This window comes from Somniosus microcephalus, chromosome 32, assembly GCF_052327205.1.
Source record: "Somniosus microcephalus isolate GS21.2 chromosome 32, FLI_Smic_1.0, whole genome shotgun sequence".
NCBI lineage: Eukaryota > Metazoa > Chordata > Chondrichthyes > Squaliformes > Somniosidae > Somniosus > Somniosus microcephalus.
Window position 1 is genome coordinate 39,455,760 of NC_141018.1, and position 6,632 is coordinate 39,462,391.

Here is a 6,632-nt window from a genome sequence, read left to right on the forward strand (position 1 = left end):
CAGTGCGGCGCTCCCTCAGTACTGCACTGGAGTGTGACCCTGGATTTTGTGCTCAAGTTTCACTGAGTGGGCTTTGACCCACAGCCTTCTGTCTCAGTGGCGAGAGTGCTACCCGCTGAGCCACGGCTGACTTATAACACTTAAATAGCAACGGTACCTGATGAGTCAAACACGGAGAAAACCTGAGGCAGCGATGGAAGAGAGGAAGTGTCAGATCGGGGGATATTCAGGAAGATTTTCACTTTGCACTTTGAAATAACATGGGGAATAATAAGGTGCAAGTTGATAAATGAATCGATACAGGAAGCGGAATACGTCAAACTATCACGTTACTGACATGAATACAAAAGCAAAATACTGCGGATGCTGCAATCTTTAATAAAAACATAAAATGCTGGAAACACTCAGCAGGTCAGGCAGCATCTGTGGAGAGAGAAACAGAGTTAACGTTTCAGGCCGGTGACCCTTCGGCAGAACAAGAAGTCCTGGTTAGTTGCTGCCAATCACGGGTTTTCGACATTGATAGATTGTAAGAAGCCTGAGGGAAGGAATTTCTCAGTTGTGAGGTCCATTTGTGCTGCTGATGTACAGCAATAAATTTCGGACTTGTTGTAGTTTGTCTTTCTCTCAACATTTAGGTCTTGTATTCACAACAGCAGAGTGGCTTCCATAGCAGTCGCAGTTGCCTATGAACTGAAGCCCGCGCCTTGATAAATGCCGAGTATGAGTTAGCAAGCATATTAATCTCTTATTGCAGTATTTTACTGCCGGTGAGTATATGGGATGTCCACTGCAATCTCCTGTCACTCCTGATAGGCAGAATATGACAAACCCATAAGACCGATGCCTACACTGAAGATGCTAAGGTAGCAGTATTTAAAATTGAGGCAAATAGGTGCAGTGCGTCCAGCTTAGCGTACCCTTTTTAGAACAGGAATCTTATGCAATAAATACTGAAAATGCTGGAAAGACTGAGAAGGTCAGGCAGCATCTGTGGAGAGAGAATCAGAGTTAACGTTTCAGGTCGGCAGATGACAATGTCAGGTGGGCAAAAATCAAAAACGAAAGTAAGACAATAAGAAAAAATTGTCTTATTTTTAGGTTTTAAAGATCCGGTGTTTGCGAACCGAGGCCTCTGCACAGCTTGATGCAGCCGGACACTGTCTTTACACGAGGGCCCTCTGTTGGAATAGAGCTCGAATTACAGCCACAGCAAACCAAGAGTTGGTTTTCACAAAAGAAATCTTGATCTTATTTTTCAGTATGAAAAAAACTAACCACTCAGAATGCGTTTCCTCCTTCCACAGCTCCCACACAGAGAGAAGGGAACGGTCATCAATGGCCACAAGCTCTTGCACAAAGCAACACTCGCAGCCCGCTTCACGCTCAGGAGGAAACGCTTTAACTCCTCCTCGTGGTTAGTGAGACCAGACACTTCAGAACACATTTCTCAAGTTAAAAACTATAGAAATGATCCCTAAAAGTATAGTCTTACCTAACATTGGCCGCCACACTGCTCTCCACACTCAGCACACCCCCTTTAACAGAGGCTGAGCTCCCACCCGCTTCGCGCCCATTCACAGCGGTCAGTGCGGAATCCACTATATATACAATATACAAATCACCCTTTGTAAATATAATTATAATTGTTGAAATATAGTTGCTGTCATTCTGCCATTACCCAGCAGGCAGGTGATTTGCATATATTAGCAGCCTGTCTCCAGCGACTGTCCTGCTCATTGATTCACTCAGTGGGTGGAAGCCCCGCTCTGAGAGATTTAAACAGCAACTCGCCCTCCACCGCACGGATGGGTTCAGCGGGTTAGATAAAGAGGGAAAAAGATTTAAAATCAGCTTTGGAAACTGCAAATGAAGAATTATAGAGCCGGAGGAGCAGAGCAACATCTTACGCGGATAACAACAGAAAATGCTGGAAAAACTCAGCAGGCCAGGCAACATCCGTGGAGAGAGAAACAGAGTCAACGTTTCAGGTCGAAACCCTTTGTCAGGACTGAGAAAAAAGCAGGAAATGAAACAGATTAAAAGGCTCACTGCCACACCCCCTCTAGGAATGCCTACCTTGAAGAAGTTCTGCTCTTCTCTTCGACGGGATCTCCGTTTGGCTCTTCAACCTTGTTCATCTTCATTGCTTTCAGTTTCCCTTCTCATGTTTGATCAGACTCAGTTTCACAGCCACTCTCCACCAGTCCTATCACCATCTCGTCTGGTTTTGAATACCTCTTAATGTCTCTTCACTTCTCTTTTGTTCTCTCATCACCATTTCCCGGCCCCCAAACTGGCCTTTTAATCTGTTTCATTTCCTGTGTTTTTTCAGTCCTGACGAAGGGTTTCGATCTGAAACGTTGACTCTATTTCTCTCTCCACGGATGTTGCCTGGCCTGCTGAGTTTTTCCAGCATTTTCTGTTGTAATTTCGGATTCCCAGCACCTGTAGTATTTTTCTATCTGACGGGGGTGCTTTAACTTCCTCCAGATGAACTTGGGAAGATTGAATCTGACATCTTCGGCCCTGACCACGAACTCCATTCCCTCATCACCAACCAGAATCATAGAATCATAGAATAGTGCAGCACAGAAGGAGGCCATTCGGCCCATCGAGTCTATGCCGGCTCTTTCAAAGAGCAATCCAGTCAGTCCCACTCCCCCCGCTCTTTCCCCATATCCCTGCAATTTTTTCTCCTTCAAGTATTTATCCAATTCCTTTTTGAAGGCTGCAATTGAATCTGTATCCACTGCCCTATCAGGCAGTGCATTCCAAAGCCTAATCACTCATTATGTAAAAAAGTATTTCCTCATGTCACTTTTTTAAGGTTGGTTGGGTTTTTCTTCGTTCCTGGGATGTGGGCGTTGCTGGCAAGGTTGGTATTTATTGCCCATCCCTAATTGCCCTTGAGAAGGTGGTGGTGAGCCGCCTTGAACCACAGAGGGCAGTTAAGAGTCAACCACGTTGCGGTGGGTCTGGAGTCACATATAGGCCAGACCGGGTAAGGACGACAGATTTCCTTCCCTAAAGGACATTAGTGAACCAGATGGGTTTTTACGACATTCCAGTAGTTACATGGTCACCATTACTGACACTAGCTTTTTATTCCAGATTTATTTAATTAACTGAATTAAAATTCCCCAGCTGCCGTGGTGGGATTTGAACTCACGTCTCTTAAATGAATCCAGTAATATCACCTCCATCACTCTGTTCAGAGTCCATTCCAAGTGCTGATCACTGTATGTGTCAAGGAGAATGTCTCGATATCAGTCCTAAAATTACCGTTTAATAGTTTGAACTTGTGTCCTAATTCAGTTTAAAATAATACACCATTACTGACACTAGTTTTTAATTCCAGATTTATTTAATTAACTGAATTTAAATTCCCCAGCTGCCTGTGGTGGTGATTTGAACTCCCATCTGCCAGATCATGAGATCCCGGTCTCTGGAATACAAGTCCAGTATCATAACCACTGCGCTACCGTACCCGTGTCCAGCACGCTGGGCCTTGCCTATTCCCCTTTAGCTACCCTGCTAATTACATCCTCAAAATACTCTAATAAATTTGATAAACACGATTTCCCTTTCATAAAACCATGTTGACTCTGCCTAATCATTCTATGATTTTCTACAAGTTCAATATTCGTACAAGTTCCTTAATTATCTGAAACCCCTTTCCGGCCACTTCTCAAACTGAACCAGACTATTTGCAACCTTAACGTCCAGTTAATCCCCGAATTCAGTTCCCACATCCTCACCATCACAACGACCTCCTACTTCCACTTCTGTAACATTGCCCCTGCCTCTACCTCAGCCATGCCGAGACCAATTCCAGATTTGACTATTCCAATGCTCTCCAGGCCAGCCTCCCATCCTCCATAAACTTCAGTTAATCCAATCCTCTGCTATTCTCCATACAAAGGCACGTTCTATCTCTTTCTTTACCCATATCCTATCCTGTAAAAAGTTCCACTCACGCACCTCTCTGACCTCACTGATCTATGTTGGCTCATAATCTACAAAAGCCTTAAATTTAAAATTCTCATCCCCTTATTTAAATCACTCCACGGTCGCAGCCTACCCTATCTGTAACCTCCTCCTTCCCTGTAACCTCCTCCTGCCCTACAACCTCCTTCATCCCAAACTCTGACTGGAAGCTTACTGGGAGATAAAAGTGGGAAAGGTGTCCCACTGACCTGTGCCACGTACACAGGCACCAAGAACACACCACAACTGACCATCAGGCTTTTCCAGAGAATGTGCTGCACCCGCATAGACAGCTGTTTCTTTACAATGTTGATTTGACCTCCCAGTTCCTGGTGTACACCCCAGCCCCTCCAAACCCGATCCCCAGGAGTGGAGCAATTTGATCAAATTGTGGATTCTCTTCCGAGCCCCAATTTGGAGAACACATCCAATATGTACATGTGCGATATCCTATCAAAGACCTTCCCCTGAGGTCCACCTGTCTGTCACCTACCAGGGTGCACATATCCCTCAGTAACGTGATAACAGGCGCAGGTCTGTTCCAGTAGATCACCAGCTCCAGACCACACTTGACCTGGTTAGGATTTTTTAGTTGACATTAAGCAGTCATATAGGTTGCCAATTCCTGCTGTTGTCTCTCTCCCCCTGATGCTTGGAGGGGCAGAGAACTGCATATTTCCAGGAGATCTGGTCCCACAGAACCGAGTATAACCCGAATACTGGAGTGAAGCTGATAGAAAGCTCTTCCAGCCCTCAGATAGGTAAAAAGCAAAGAGACTTGCATTTCTATAGCGCCTTTCACAACCACAGGACGTTGTCCCAAAGTGCTTTACAACCAATCGAAGTTTTGAGGTGTAGTTACTGTTGTAATGTAGGAAATGTGGCAGATAATTTGCGCACAGCAAAATCCCACAAGCAGCGATGTGATAATGACCAGATAATCTTATTTTAGTGATGTTGGTTGAGGGATAAATATCGGCCAGGACACCGGGGAGAACTCCCCTGCTCTTCTTCGAATAGTGTCAGTGGAATCTTCTACATCCACCTGAGAAAGCAGACGGGGCCTCGGTTTAACATCTTATCCGAAAGAGGCCACCATCCGACAGTGCAGCGCTCCCTCAGTACTGCCCCGCCAACAGCGCAGTGCTCCCTCAGTTCTGCCCCTCCAACAGTGCGGCGCTCCCTCAGTACTGCCCCTCCGACAGTGCAGCGCTCCCTCAGTATTGCCCTACGACAGTGCAGCGCTCCCTCAGTACTGCCCCTCCGACAGTGCAGTGCTCCCTCAGTACTGCCCCTCCGACAGTGCGGCGCTCCCTCAGTACTGCCCTTGCGAAAGTGCGGCGCTCCCTCAGTACTGCCCCTCCGACAGTGCGGCGCTCCCTCAGTACTGCACTGGAGTGTGACCCTGGATTTTGTGCTCAAGTTTCACTGAGTGGGCTTTGACCCACAGCCTTCTGTCTCAGTGGCGAGAGTGCTACCCGCTGAGCCACGGCTGACTTATAACACTTAAATAGCAACGGTACCTGATGAGTCAAACACGGAGAAAACCTGAGGCAGCGATGGAAGAGAGGAAGTGTCAGATCGGGGGATATTCAGGAAGATTTTCACTTTGCACTTTGAAATAACATGGGGAATAATAAGGTGCAAGTTGATAAATGAATCGATACAGGAAGCGGAATACGTCAAACTATCACGTTACTGACATGAATACAAAAGCAAAATACTGCGGATGCTGCAATCTTTAATAAAAACATAAAATGCTGGAAACACTCAGCAGGTCAGGCAGCATCTGTGGAGAGAGAAACAGAGTTAACGTTTCAGGCCGGTGACCCTTCGGCAGAACAAGAAGTCCTGGTTAGTTGCTGCCAATCACGGGTTTTCGACATTGATAGATTGTAAGAAGCCCGAGGGAAGGAATTTCTCAGTTGTGAGGTCCATTTGTGCTGCTGATGTACAGCAATAAATTTCGGACTTGTTGTAGTTTGTCTTTCTCTCAACATTTAGGTCTTGTATTCACAACAGCAGAGTGGCTTCCATAGCAGTCGCAGTTGCCTATGAACTGAAGCCCGCGCCTTGATAAATGCCGAGTATGAGTTAGCAAGCATATTAATCTCTTATTGCAGTATTTTACTGCCGGTGAGTATATGGGATGTCCACTGCAATCTCCTGTCACTCCTGATAGGCAGAATATGACAAACCCATAAGACCGATTCCTACACTGAAGATGCTAAGATAGCAGTATTTAAAATTGAGGCAAATAGGTGCAGTGCGTCCAGCTTAGCGTACCCTTTTTAGAACAGGAATCTTATGCAATAAATACTGAAAATGCTGGAAAGACTGAGAAGGTCAGGCAGCATCTGTGGAGAGAGAATCAGAGTTAACGTTTCAGGTCGGCAGATGACAATGTCAGGTGGGCAAAAATCAAAAACGAAAGTAAGACAATAAGAAAAAATTGTCTTATTTTTAGGTTTTAAAGATCCGGTGTTTGCGAACCGAGGCCTCTGCACAGCTTGATGCAGCCGGACACTGTCTTTACACGAGGGCCCTCTGTTGGAATAGAGCTCGAATTACAGCCACAGCAAACCAAGAGTTGGTTTTCACAAAAGAAATCTTGATCTTATTTTTCAGTATGAAAAAAACTA

The 6,632-nt window shown here is 45.6% G+C and overlaps 1 non-coding gene across 1 annotated transcript; it reads right to left on the reverse strand.

Moving 5' to 3' along the window:
• Positions 1–1,276: 1,276 nt before the first annotated feature.
• LOC147097491 (small nucleolar RNA U3) lies at positions 1,277–1,493 on the reverse strand. The gene has a single exon (XR_015074413.1). It is a non-coding gene; the product is annotated as a small nucleolar RNA U3 (small nucleolar RNA).
• Between the last annotated feature and the right edge of the window lie 5,139 nt (positions 1,494–6,632).